Genomic DNA, 13,916 nt, shown 5'->3' with positions numbered 1-13,916 from the left:
TCAGATGGTTATGGGGATTTCTTGTTGCAAGGTGTCAATAAAATTGATCAAACTCTTTTTGAGGTACAGGAACTTAAAACAAATTTACTAACATTTGAAATTGTGGCTTGTGTCTAAAGTTTTTCTGTTCCTCTAGCTCAATACGGCGTGTAACTTCCCCTTAAAACTTTCCCTGTAGTTACATTTCCTTATATCATATAATGCTTAGGTATTACAGTAATGAGTGTCGAAGGAAATCTCCGTATGATATGGACAGTTTCTATCAAGAGGAGAATTAGGCCTGTACCATTCAGGAGCCTTCTGGGATGAAATCTGTGGCTTAAAAAATCTCTCTCTTTTTTCAGTGTTGCCTTTGTTCTTTATCATAGCAGCATTCAAAATCAAGATTCATGGCTCCCTGCCAACCCCACAGGGATACAGCATGCATAAATGTAAGATTTCTCATCTTCTGAGGTATCTCAGTAAATTCTTGTCTGCAGCACTTTCTTTAAGCTAGCCATTATCAGAAGCTAAGCTGTGCCACTTATCAATAATCAAATCCAGATTTAGAGCAGTTGAAATAAGGGCCGTATTTGTCAGATGTGGGAGTTAGGGAGAGAATCGTTTATATGACCCAAAATCAGGGAAACTCAAATTTAATAAAAAACCACAAGATACTTGGCCTGATTCTCATTTACGTTAAGGACCCTTTACACTGATATCAATGGGAGTTATGCGTGATCAAAGACTGCAGGATTTGGCCTAACTAAATTGGCTTTAGTAAATACTTGTGAAGGAAATAACCTAATCAAGCCTATGTTTCTTGGACACCAATGGGTAAATTCAGTTGATCAAATGAAGAAATAGCCTTCTTCTGTGTTGGTGCCTATCACCTTGGCCAAACATCAGACCAAAACCAAATACTGTAGTACACTGTCATACCCTAATACATGTATTAACAGATTTTTTTAAATACTGGCAACATTCAGGGATGGGTAAATAAAGCTAGGTATTATTATTAATAAAATATATACTCATGTGTACATGAAGAGAACACTGATATGGAAGGATCCTAACAAACAAAATACAGTCCATTTAGAAAAAATCAGCACAGTTTGAGTTGTAGGAGTAGGTTGTGCCTTGTCTCGAGGGAAGGAAGGACTTGTGCTTTCTTACAGGAGAAGAGCACCATCCGTTCACTTCCTGGAGGAGACAGACTGTATGAGGCTAACAGTGCTAGCTGCTGAAATGGGGTACAGAGGAGGGTGGGGCCTTATCCACTTTTCATAAAGGAACACATACACACAGCGCCCTCTGGAGGGGTAACTAAGGGCCAGATTTGTAAAGGTATTGCAACCGTACTGCATTATGAAGACCTTCTGACTCACGTCTGTGGCTTGACCTTCATCCACACTGCAAAACGACAGGGCTTGGCCCTGATTCACAGCAGGAGTTGGGTTCTGACTCTCTTGCCTAGTAGGGTCCAAGGACCTGATTGCTTGCTGACCCAAGTTAGACTGATTTGTGTGCAGACGGAAGAGGGCTTGGGCTCAAAACTGAGTCAGAGCCCAGGCTTAGTATGCAGTGCAGACATACCCTTTGTGATTTGCTAACATATCACTGAAGCTAAAGAGTGGTGCTCAGAGTAGCAAGACAATATGAGTATACTTTGACTTTTTTAGGGCAGTGATTTTCTCCCTAACAAGGATATTCCATACTTCACAACAACAGATACTTGAGGGAGCATGAGGATTATGTCAAGAAGCAGCCATAGAAAGCCTTGCAACAATCAACTCCCACGGAACTGTGGACATCTTTCGATTTATGGGAAAATCACCAGAAGCATTTTTGAACAGCATGGGAAAGTGTTTCACAGGTTTCCAAGTGACACGATAACAATATTTATTTGTAGTCTGTATATAAGAAAAACAAGGGTGAGAAACATCAGCTGCCTTCGTTCTATCTCCTTCTGTGTCTCATGTCAACAAATTCAGGGAAGCCTTAAGTATATGTATAAGTTCACATTTATAATTCAGTGTAACTGGACAAACAATGCTCTGCATGTGTAGAGTGGAGTTTTTCCCCTAAGAGTGTTCCTTTTACTTAGACTTTAACTACAAATTGAATGTGTACAATATAAATGGTTTTACACTAGCATAGTTTTGTTAGCCAGACAAGCTGCCCATTGCATTCTCCATGTGGCAAGATCCCTCATAGTTCATATACTGTACACATTCATAAGGTGATCTTTTAGATTAGCCAAGCAATAGCGACTGAACAGCTATTGGTATATAAAACACTTGCTTTAGTTATTATGTTTTTCCAGCAGACAATACAAAATGGTGGTTAGAAAAAAAATGTACAAGGATTAGATTTAATGCTGATGTCTACCAATGTTGTGGTTTTCATCTGAAACGCATGTCTCAACACTGGAGTACATCTGGTATTTTTAAGTTTTAATGTCAAATTAACTTGCCTGAGGTTGAAGGCAGGCTCTTGTGGTAACTAGGCAACAGTTCCAAAACAGTGGTTAACAAGAGATTCAGATGTGTGAAACTGGGTCCAAAGGGCTAAGGCTGGATACAACCCCCTTTTCTTACTCCCTCTCTGTTTGAACAAGGTCATTAGTGCACATGCACCTGAGGGATTGCATGACCATCTTTGGACTGGACTCAATTTACTGCTTACTGTTGGGGTTTCTTGTAATTTCCCGCAAGATCCTTTTTGTTTGAAGGCAGATATTAAAGATTGTTCCTTAACATATAACAGGCCACTGCCTCCAGGAGCCAAGAACTGGGAATGAGTTCCTGGTATGCCAACACCTACCTGGCTACCCGCTTTCCACACACACTTTCTCATCCAGATGTTGCAGCAACCACTCCAAGACACTCCTGAACCAAAAGAGCCCCAATGTTGCCTATTAAAAGTCTCTGATCCAGAAAGTCAGCTATTGCCTCAGTAGTCATAAGGACCAGAAGTCAGGAGCTCATCTTCACAATACTGTAGAACTGACATAAGATACAGCAAACATGTTAGATTCTCATTTTGGCTTCCTAACTTTAACTTCATGACTTCCCACAGCCCCAACCCCTGCTGATCTAGTCAGCGCTGAATACCACTCCATCCTACACATCATCCATCACTCCGGCTGCCTCCCCCCTATAAATGAATACCCCACTCCTAAAGATATATACACAAATATTTTTGTTGACTTTGCCTCACAGGCATTGAATTAGAAATGGGGCTTATGCAGGGAGATGAATGAGGAGAGGGTAGTGACCTAACCTTATCCAGGTTTTAATGCCAAAATGAAATTGCACATATGTTTGGTTTAAGCAGTCTATGTTTATAAACAATGCACAACTGCAAAGTGTTGTGATATTGGACAAAATAAATGTGGAATGTAGACCATGACATCTCATGTGGAGTGATAAGCCACTAAGAGATCAGACTAAAAGACTGGAATAGCCTACATTACTAAAGTCTTTCAGAATCATCTAGGAAGGAAGCAGCAGTGGGAGTTGTTGGCTGTATTGGTTTTGTTGGGTTTTTTTGGTAGCTCACCAGCAACTTTTTCAACCCAACTGAGTTGTTGCTACCATCATCAAAGATCACTGCTATACCTTGTCCATTCTGAACAGTGTTTACATGATAGGGAGGGCTTGTCTACACTTACCAGAGGATTGACACTGCGGCGATTGATGCATCAGCGGTCGATATAGCAGGTCTAGTGAAGACCCACTAAATCAACTGCTGATCGCTCTCCCGTCGACTCCTGTACTCCACCTGATCAAGAAGAGTAAGGGGAGTTGACAGGAGACCCTGTCCCGTTGACATCACATAGTAAGTAGATCGAAGCTACATCGATTTGAGTTACTCTGTTCACATAACTCAAATTGCATAGCTTAGATCGACTTTTCTCTTTAGTGTAGACAAGGCCTAAGACAAATATTGTAGGCAAGCTGTGGAGTAGTCTTGACCCAAAAGAGCTGAGGAGCACTGTGATGTACATACACATTTACACTGACTGTAAAATACTATGGTACATACATTATATACACCGTGCAAAGCATTAAACAATTTCATTATAATTTTGACATAGGATTTAACATACATTTATAAATTTTAGAATATAAGAATGGCCATACTGGGTTAGACCAATGGTCCCTCTAGCCCAGTATCCTATCTTCCAAAAGGGGCAGATGCTCCAGAAGAGGGCAATTATTGAGTGATTCCTTCCCTGTCATCCAGTCCCAACAGCCCCAGTCAGAGATTTAGGGACACCCAGAGCATGGGGTTGCGTTCCTGTCCATCTTTGCTAATAGCCATTGATGGACCCATCCTCCACAACCTTATCTAATTCTTTTTTGAACCCAGTTATACTTTTGGCCTTTACAACATTCCCTGGCAACAAATTCCACAGGTTGACTATATTCCACAGGTTGTGTGACGAAGTATTTCCTTATGTTTGTTTTAAACCTGCTACTTATTAATTTAAGGTGACCCCTGGTTCTTGTGTTATGTGAAGGGGTAAATAACACTTCCCTATTCATTTTCCCCACACCATTCACAATTTTATAAACCTTGATCATATCCCCCCTTAGTCATCTCTTTTTTTAAGCTGAACAGTCCCTGTCTTTTTCATCTCTCCTCATATGGACGCTGTTCCATACCGCTAATCATTTTTGTTGCCCTTGTCTATTTCCAATTCTAATACATATATCTTTTTGGGGATGAGGTGACCTGAAATGCAGGCAGTATTTAAGGTGTGGGCATACCATGAATTTCCCCCTGATCCCATGACTGCCTTCTTTGTTTAAGAGCCGTTTGTGAGGGACCTTATGAAAAGCTTTTTAAAGTCCACTATATCCAGTGAATCACCCTTGCCAACATGTTTGTTGACCCCCCTTCAAAGAATTCTAATAGATTGGTTAGGCATGATTTCCCTTTACAAAAGCCCTGTTGACTCTTCTCCCACATATTATATTCATCTATGTGTCTGATTATTCTGTTCTTTACTATCATTTCAACCAGGATGTTAGGCTTCCTGGCCTGTAATTTCCAGAATCACCTCTGGAACCTTTGTTAAAAATCAGTATCAGAGGGGTAGCAGTGTTAGTCTGGATCTGTAAAAGCAGCAAAGAGTCCTGTGGCACCTTATAGACTAACAGACATTTTGGAGCATGAGCTTTCGTGGGTGAATACCCACCGTCAGATGTTAAAAATGAGTGTTACATTAGCTATCTGCCTGTCATCTGGTACAGAAGCTGATTTAAGTGATAGGTTACATAGCACAGTTAGTAGTTCTGCAATTTGACATTTGAATTCCTTCAGAACTCTTGGGTAAATACCCTCTGGTCCTAGTAACTTATTGATGTTTATCAATTTGTTCCAAAATCTCTTCTATTGACATCTTAATCTGGAACAGTCCCTCAGATTCGTCACCTAAAAGAATGGCTCAGGTGTGGGAATCTCCCTCACATCCTTTACAATGAAGACCTATGCAAAGAATTAATGTAGCTTCTCTGCAATGGTCTTATCTTCCTTGAGTGCTCCTTTAGCACTTCTATCTACTAGTGGCCCGACTGATTGTTTGGCAGTCTTTCTGTTTCTGATCTACTTTAAAAAATCCTATTAATGGAGTCTGTGTCTTTTGCTAGTTGCTCTTCAAATTATTTTTGGTCCTGCCTAATTATACTTTTACACTTGACTTGCCAGAGTTTATGCTCATTTCTATTTTCCTCAGGATTTGGCTTCCAATTTTTAAAAGATGTCTTTTTCCTCTAATCACATCTTTTACTCTGTTGTTTAGATATGGTGGCATTTTTGTTTTTTGTTTTTTTTTATTTGGGGTATATATTTAATATGAGCCTCTATTATGATGTTTTAAAAAGTTTCCATGCAGCTAGCAGGCATTTCACTCTTTTGACTGTTACTTTTAATTTCTGTTTGACTAACCTCCTCATTTTTGTGCAGTTTCACTTTTTGAAGTTAAATGCTACTGTGGTGGGTTTCTTTGGTATTTCCCCCACTACAAGGATGTTAAATTTAATTACATTATGGTCACTATTCCCAAGCTATTTGGCTATATTCACCTCTTGGTCCAGTTCCTGTGCACCACTCAGGACTAAATGAAGAATTGCGTCTCCTCTTGTGGGTTCCAGGGCAAGCTACTCCAAGAAGTAATCATTAATAGTGTATAGAAATTTTATCTCTGCATCCTGCTTTGAGGTGACAGTCAATATGGGGATAGTTGAAATCACACATTATTAATGAGTTTTTTTATTTTAGCCGATTTAATCTCATTGAGCATTTCATAATCACCATTGCCATCCTGCTCAGGTGGACAATAGTATATTCCTATTTCTATACTCTTATTATTCAACCATGGGATTTCTATCCATAGAGATTCTATGATACTGTTTGATTTTTTAAGGGTTTTACTATATCTGACTTTATGCTTTCTTTCATATATTTTGCCACTCCCCCATCAGTGTGACTTACTGTCATTCCTATATATTTTGTACCCTGGTTTTATCACATCTCATTGATTATAATTGTTCCAATTTTCTGTGATGCCTATTATAACAATATCCTTATTTAATACCCGGTGTTCAAGTTCACCCAGCTTAGTATTTAAACTTCTTACATTTGTATACAAGCACTTATAAAGTTGTCAATATTTAATTGTTTGCCTTCGTGATGGAATTGAATGGGACTCTTTTTCATTTGACTTTTTCTCTTCAGCTTCTACCTGTACTTTATCAACTTCTATCCTCTTCTCTTTACTAGGATATAGCGTATCCCCTTTAATACGTCCTCCCTAAGTGAGGTCTCTGTCCGAACGGTGTGTTCCTCCACATTTGTCAGCTTTCTCCCAACCCTTAGTTTAAAAACTCCTCTAGACCTTTTTAATATTACATGCCAGCAATCTGGTTCCATTTTGGTTTAGGTGGAACCAATGCTTCCTCTCTAGGCCCCTCCTTTCTCAAAAGGTTCCCTAGTTCCTAATAAACCTAAATCCCTCCTCTGAACACCATTAACTCTTCCATGGATGCTACCATGGCAGTACCATGCTACAGTGAAGTTACCATGGTGGTACCATGCAAATACCATGGAAGGCCTGGACCTTAATCTCTTATCTAGCAACTTACATCTGGGCTCCAGAACCTCTCTTCTACCTTTGCCTATGTCATTGGTACCTACATGTACACAGGGGAGTGCACAACGGGGGTGGGGGGAGGAGGCAAGCAGGGACGCCCCCCCACCCCAAGTCTCTGCCGGAGCAGAGAGGAAGCAGCAGGGCAGCTGGCTGCTGGCTGCTGGCTGAGCTCCTCCTCTCCCCACCCCTACAGCCGCAGCCTGCTGCTTCTCCTTCCCTGCTGTTGGAGTCCAATGTGTTGCCTCTAACTCCAGCCCCGATTCACCCCAGTGGGCGTCAACAAAGCAGGCAGCCACGCTGGGACTCCAGCAGCAGAGGCGGAGAAGCTGCAGGCTGCAAGGGTGGGGGGAGGACCCTGCAGCCAGCCACCCTGCTGCTTCCTCCCTGCTCTGGCTTCAGGGATACGGAGAGTGCCACTGCCAGAGGGAGCTGCTGCCTCCTCGCTGCTGGGAGTCCCTGCCAATGGCATCCTGAGATATGACCAGGGGAGGGTTGTCATGTGAACCTTTCATTTGTGTGTGTTTAGTGCCCTTCCAAAAGTATTCAAATTTAAATTCCTGCACACACCCCTGCATGTACAATGACCACCAGCTCTTCCCCAGCACTGCACATAAGCCTGTCTGGATGTCTCAAGAAGTCCACAACCTTCATACCCAGCCAGCAATTCACTATGTGGTTCTCCCAGTCATCACAAACCCAACTATCCATATTTCTAATAATTGAACCCCCCTTACTATTACCTGTCTCTTCCTAATAACAAGGGTCCCCTACTCTGGAGGGGTATCCTTAGTGCGAGAGGATATCATGACATCATCTGAAAGGAGGGTCCCAACTATGGGATCATTTCCTTCCACTCCAGCTTAATGTTCTCCTTCCCCAAGACTTTCATCCTCCTCAACAGCACAGACACTGTCAGGCTGGAGCTGGGACCGCTCTACGGTGTCCTAGAAAATTTCATTTATGTACCTCTCTATCTCCCTTAGCTCCTCCAGTTCAGCCCCTCTGGTCTCAAGAGCCTGTACTCAGTCTCTGAAGGCCATGAGTTGCCCGCACCAAATGCACACGTATGGCCACAAGGCAGGTAATCATACATACGGCAGTCAGTGCAATAAACTTGATAGTCCCCACTCTGCTACCGGACTTCTGCCTGAATTATTTTTTATTCTTGCTGGATCTTTTGGGGAGGTGGGGGTTGCTTTTTTTTTTCTTTGTGAGGAGGGCGGAAGGAAGGGAGTGTTATTGGCTTAAGTTTAGAGAATGTTTATTAGGTGTACCTGACTCTCATGGCTACCTCTCTAAACTCCCTCACAAAACTCCCCTGTTCACTAGCTCCTCTGGTCACTTAGGAGATGACTTTTTAAACCCCTTGTCTCCCTGAGTTAGCCACACCCCCTAGTCAAAAGATCCTAAAGGGATTAGGGATCAAAGGATAGCAGGCGAGAGCTTTGTTAGGAAGCTCTCAGTCTTATCCCACAGGGCACAAGGCTCAGTGCACAGCCCACCCCAGACAGCCCATGCTCTGAAGTTCAGGCAAGCAGGCACACAGCAAGCCACCAAGCACACAACAACAAACGAACTAACAAACAACAAACTCACCCAAAGGCCAGGGCCGTCCCTAGGGGGCGTGTGGAGCCCGGGACATAGGCACGGAGTTTCTAATCTGCTGGGAGGTGCTTTCTCCCGGCTCCACCCAGGCCCTGCTCCCACTCCACCCCTTCCCCCAAGACCTCACCCCCTCCCTGCTTCTTCCCACCCCACCTCTTCCTGCCCCATTCCGCTCCACCTCTTCCCTGCCAATTCCACCCCTCCCCTGAGCGTGTTGCACCCACGCTACTCTCCTCTCCCCCCCCAGCGCCTCCTGACTCCGTGCAACATCTGATCCGTGGCAGGTGGTAGACACTGAGAGGGAGAGGGAGGCACTGATTGGTGGGGCCCACTGGCAGGCAGGAGGCGCTGCAGGAGAGGTGTTCTGGTAGGGGGGCTCCTCCTCGTCCCCCTGCCCGCCTGCCGCTCGCCTCCCCATTCGCCTCCTCACCCCACTCGCTCGCCCTCCCGCCTCACCTCCCCGCTTGAAGCATGGCCCCTCCCCAAAGCGCAGGGCCCAGGTTGGTCACCCTGATTCGCCATACCTAAGGGATGGCTCTGCCAAAGAGTCATGTAGAGTTTCCTCCTTCACCTGGAGACCTCCTGCACAAAACTCCCCTGTTAGCTGCTAATTTTAAAATGAATGTACAGTGTATCTCTTATTTTTGTCATCTTCTCTCTCACCTTTAACAATCTGCCCATCCTTTTCTTCCCTTTGACTATGGCCTGGTGTCCTCCTGACTGTGGCACTGCTTCTCATTCCCTCTGTCTGCAGCCTGCCTCATTCCACCCTCCCTGACTCTACCTCTGCCTCCTTTTTCAGCCTCAGCACTATTCTGCCACCAGAGCTCTACTACTGCAGCTCCTATCACACCATCCTTCCTAGCTCCTGCACTGTCCCTCATCTGCTCCCACTCTCTGTGTCCTGACTCATACCCTCTACTTCCAACCCCAGAACTGCTACACCTTCCACTGTGGCCTGTCACTTGCCACCGTCTCCATTTCCAGCACTGCTCCCTCACCTGTTCTTTACTGTTGCAACTTGCCTTCTGTTACTCCTCAGCTGTCACAGAGAGGTTGTTCTTTTCTTCCTTTCTTCTGATATCAGTTATTCTTCTTTTCTCAATCTGCTCCTCTCTTTCCTCTCTATTTCCCCGCTTTGGTATTTTCTCCCTTCTTTCTCCTTCTGTCCTGCTCCTACTTCCCTCCTCGCTCTCTTCCCTCCAGTCTCCACTAAGCAACTCACCCTCCTCTATCTCCTTCCCAAATCACTCCCTCTTCTCTTTCAACATGCAATACTTCTCCTTCTGCCCCCCTGGAGCATCTTAGAAGGATTGTGCCCTCTGATTTTGTCCCATTTATGTTGTTCTGGCAGCACACAGCAGTATTGAAGAGATCAAAAACCATGAGAATGGCCTAAAAATCTTGCAGAGCTAATTTTGACTCTATTAGGAGTCTTGTTACATTCTGCAGATCTGAAATCACTGATACCTAGGTCTAAGCATTAGACCTACTTTGGGCTAGTGGTTCTGAGTGCACCAGCACTGAGGCTCCCCTAGTAACAGCTGAAATCACTGAGAGCTGTGTTAAGTAGAGGGGGGCCTGAAGACATATTGGTGAGCAGCTAGCAGGGTGGCTGGCAGAGAGGCGCGGCTAGCAGGATGGCTGGCAGAGAGGCGCGGCTAGCAGGGTGGCTGGTGGAGAGGTGTGGTTGGCAGGATGGCTGGCAGAGAGGCGCGGCTAGCAGGGTGGCTGGTGGAGAGGTGCGGCTAGCAGGATGGCTGGCAGAGAGGCACATCTAGAAGGATGGCTGGCGGAGAGGTGTGGTTGGCAGGACGGCTGGCAGAGAGGCGCGGCTGGGAGGACGGCTGGCAGAGAGGTGCACCTAGAAGGACAGCTGGCGGAGAGACATGGCTGGCAGTGAAGACTGCAGTAGAACCCCACAGAGAGGCATGGCAATTGGCCGTTGACCCGAGCAGCGGAGCATGTACGGTGCCCCCATACCTCCCCCCACTTCCACCCAGGCTGGGAGGTAAACTCTGCAGATGAACTTCTGAACTCAGGGACTGCACTGACCAAGGACAGAAACTGTGGGGGGGGCGTGACTTTTGGGTTGCTGGCAGGGCTGGCTCCAGCTTTTTTGCCGCCCCAAGCGGCAAAGCAGAAAAAAAAAGAAAAAAAAGATAAAGCCACAATCGGTGGCGCTTCGGTGGCAACTCTACCACACCACTGTATTCTTCGGTGGCAATTCAGCGGCGGGTCCTTTGCTCCTGGAGGGACTGAGGGACCTGCCGCCGAATTGCTGCTAAAGACCCAGACGTACCGCCCCTTTCCATTTGCCGCCCCAAGCACCTGCTTTCTTTGCTGGTACCTGGAGCCGGCCCTGGTTGCTGGACTTAAGACCCTGAGGGGAAAAGGACATTGCCAAACTTACTTGGGGGTGGGTCTTTGCTCATGGTTTGTGTTATAAATCCTGTTTGTGGTGTTTTCCCAACATAATGCCACATTGTTTTCCTCCTTTATTATAAGGCTTTTGCTACACTCAGACTCTGTGCTTGTGAGAGGGGAAGTATTGCCTCTTAGAGGTGCCCAGGGGGGTGGTATGTAATTGTCTCAGGTCACTGGGTGAGGGCTCAAGCTGGTTTTGCATTGTGTTATTGAAAAGGAACCCCTAGATACTGAACCCGGCCCTTGGTGCTGCTAACTCTGACGGGCAGAAGGGTTACATATCATTGAGCACTACTACTCTTTCTCCCCCACACTAGAGTTCAAACTTTATTCATGGACATGTTCACCCAGGTTAGTTACACGTGCTATAAATCCTAGATTTGTTTTTCTTGTGTGTTCTAAATGCTGCTTAGTTATTCCCTTTTATAGAGCTGCCCTGTAGTGAGCCACTGGGTTCCCTCTTCCCCTGCTGAACAACTTTTTTGCAGAGGAGGTGGGGAGAAAGATGATTCATAGACACTCTCCAGTTTAATTGCAAAAACATTGTCCTAACTGCTTTGCTTGAGAGCAAACATGAAACCTGATTTAAAGTACTTTTAAAATGTTGTTCTCCCACTTGTTATAGTTTATGACCTGCCTTATAATTCCTGTTCTGAGTTGAAATCATTATCAGAATGTAAATCGAACTGTTGGTGATTCTCTTCATAAACTATCTGCAACACTGAATTTGTTTTTTGAGCCTGTTTTGCTTATGAAACTTACAACAAAATACCATATTTTCAAAGTACTTTAAAAAAAATAGCAGCCAGGCTAGGAATCTATGATAATATAATATAAACTGTAATAAAACCCCATATCTACTGCATTTTAGCATCATATTCACGTCTTTCTTGCTTTTTTAATCAATATTTTATAATTAAGGCCACAAGCTTGCAAACACTTATGCATCTGCTTAACTTTTAGCACGACTCATCTGATTGAAGTCATGTGCTATTAAAATTAGCCTGCAAGTCCTCAGCTCTGAGTAATAGGTTATTTTTATCTGTCTGAACTTTGTGAAAAAAATCTCTTCAGTGATCTTTGTTTAAAATCAGACATTACATTATTTATTTGTTGAGCTCTGACAACATGCTGGTGTAACAACCCGTAGCATAGGTTATCAGCAAAGTCGGGACCAGGGCCTTAATCATCACAGTTTAGAGTTCAACTACTCAAGCTAACAGTAGCAGACTGTTATCCTTTAGTCCAGTGGTTCTCGAACTAGGGCTGCCGCTTGTTCAGGGAAAGCCCCTGGTGGGCCGGGCCGGTTTGTTTACTTGCTGCGTCCTCAGGTTTGGCCGATCGCAGCTCCAACAGGCCGCGGTTCGCCACTCCAGGCCAATGGGGGCTGCAGGAAGCGACGTGGGCTGAGGGACGTACTGGCCACCCTTCCTGCAGCTCCCATTGGCCTGGAGTGGCGAACTGCAGTCAGTGGGAGCCGTGATCGGCCGAACCTGTGGACGCGGCAGGTAAACCAACTGGCCCGGCCCGCCAGGGGCTTTCCCTGAACAAGGGGTGGCTCTAGTTTGAGAACCACTGCTCTAGTCAAATAGAAGATGATATGACACATGCTGTGTTAGAGTGGGTTATGACTGATATTCCGAAAGCATTAAGGAAGACACCAACCCTACTCAAAAGATTCACAAGCGATAGTGTTTGTTTGTTTGTTTCCTCTGCTAATTTAAAAATTACTTTATTTTTCATAAATTATGTTCTTTTAGTATAAATAGTTAACAGTTTTCTAAAATGAAAGGCAATGATCATACATGCATGAGTGATTTTTCTTCTTGTTGAAAATGTTGGGAATCTATACTTACAAGTGGACTTACAGTGCTTAGTAAATGGCCAGCATCATCTTTGCTTATCAGACTTATCTCTTGTGTAGGGTCTAGGTTTTTCCTGTGCTTTGGGCCAGTCATAATCAGAACATGCACACATCATATAAGACTAGAGTTCCTGGTCTGTGCCTTTGACTGAGCACCCAAGCTAGACTTCAGTTCAGACTCCCTTTTGTCCCTTTCCACAGAAGGCAAAAAAAATGGGGCATATCACAATAAATCATGCCAAGAACAGTCTAAAACCAAAATATCTTTACAAACACTTTAAAAAGTGAACGACAAAGGTAAAAAAACCACACCTAGGTCTAAGACTGCACCTGTGCTTCCCTTGGAGTGGTCAACAACTTTCATGTTACAGTAGAGAAAGTCAGATGATAAAATGCCCTCATTTACAGACGCCATAGGCTGTGTTTGTTCCTCCAGACTTTTTAAAGTCTGGCTGTTATTCTCTGTCTGGCAAGCTGAGTTTCTTTCGCTGAGGTCAGCATGCCCCTTGTACTAATGTTCTAGTCCTGATGTTATTTTTCCTTAGAATATTGACAATGCAGTTTGCTAAAGTAACATTACTGTGTTAGGAGCTCAGCCCCCTGGCACAGTATCCATTTTATGTTCCCATTTTATTTTCTATCAAATGGAGCTGGGTTCTTTGTTTTTTTTCTGAGTAGACAGGTTGTTCCCATCTCATGTGCCTTAAGATTATTTCAAAAACTCTTTTACTGTCATAGATGTTAGTTTCTCTTTGCTGTGGTCAGAATACAATTTAATTTGTGAGTTAATACCCTTCTCTCCCTAGGGAATTGGCTCTCTTTCCCATCAGAGTGTCACATACAAAACTATGTCATTTTTGCGATTTATTAGTTACAGGC

This window comes from Mauremys mutica, chromosome 2 (assembly GCF_020497125.1).
Source record: "Mauremys mutica isolate MM-2020 ecotype Southern chromosome 2, ASM2049712v1, whole genome shotgun sequence".
NCBI lineage: Eukaryota > Metazoa > Chordata > Testudines > Geoemydidae > Mauremys > Mauremys mutica.
This window is presented reverse-complemented; position numbering follows the sequence as displayed.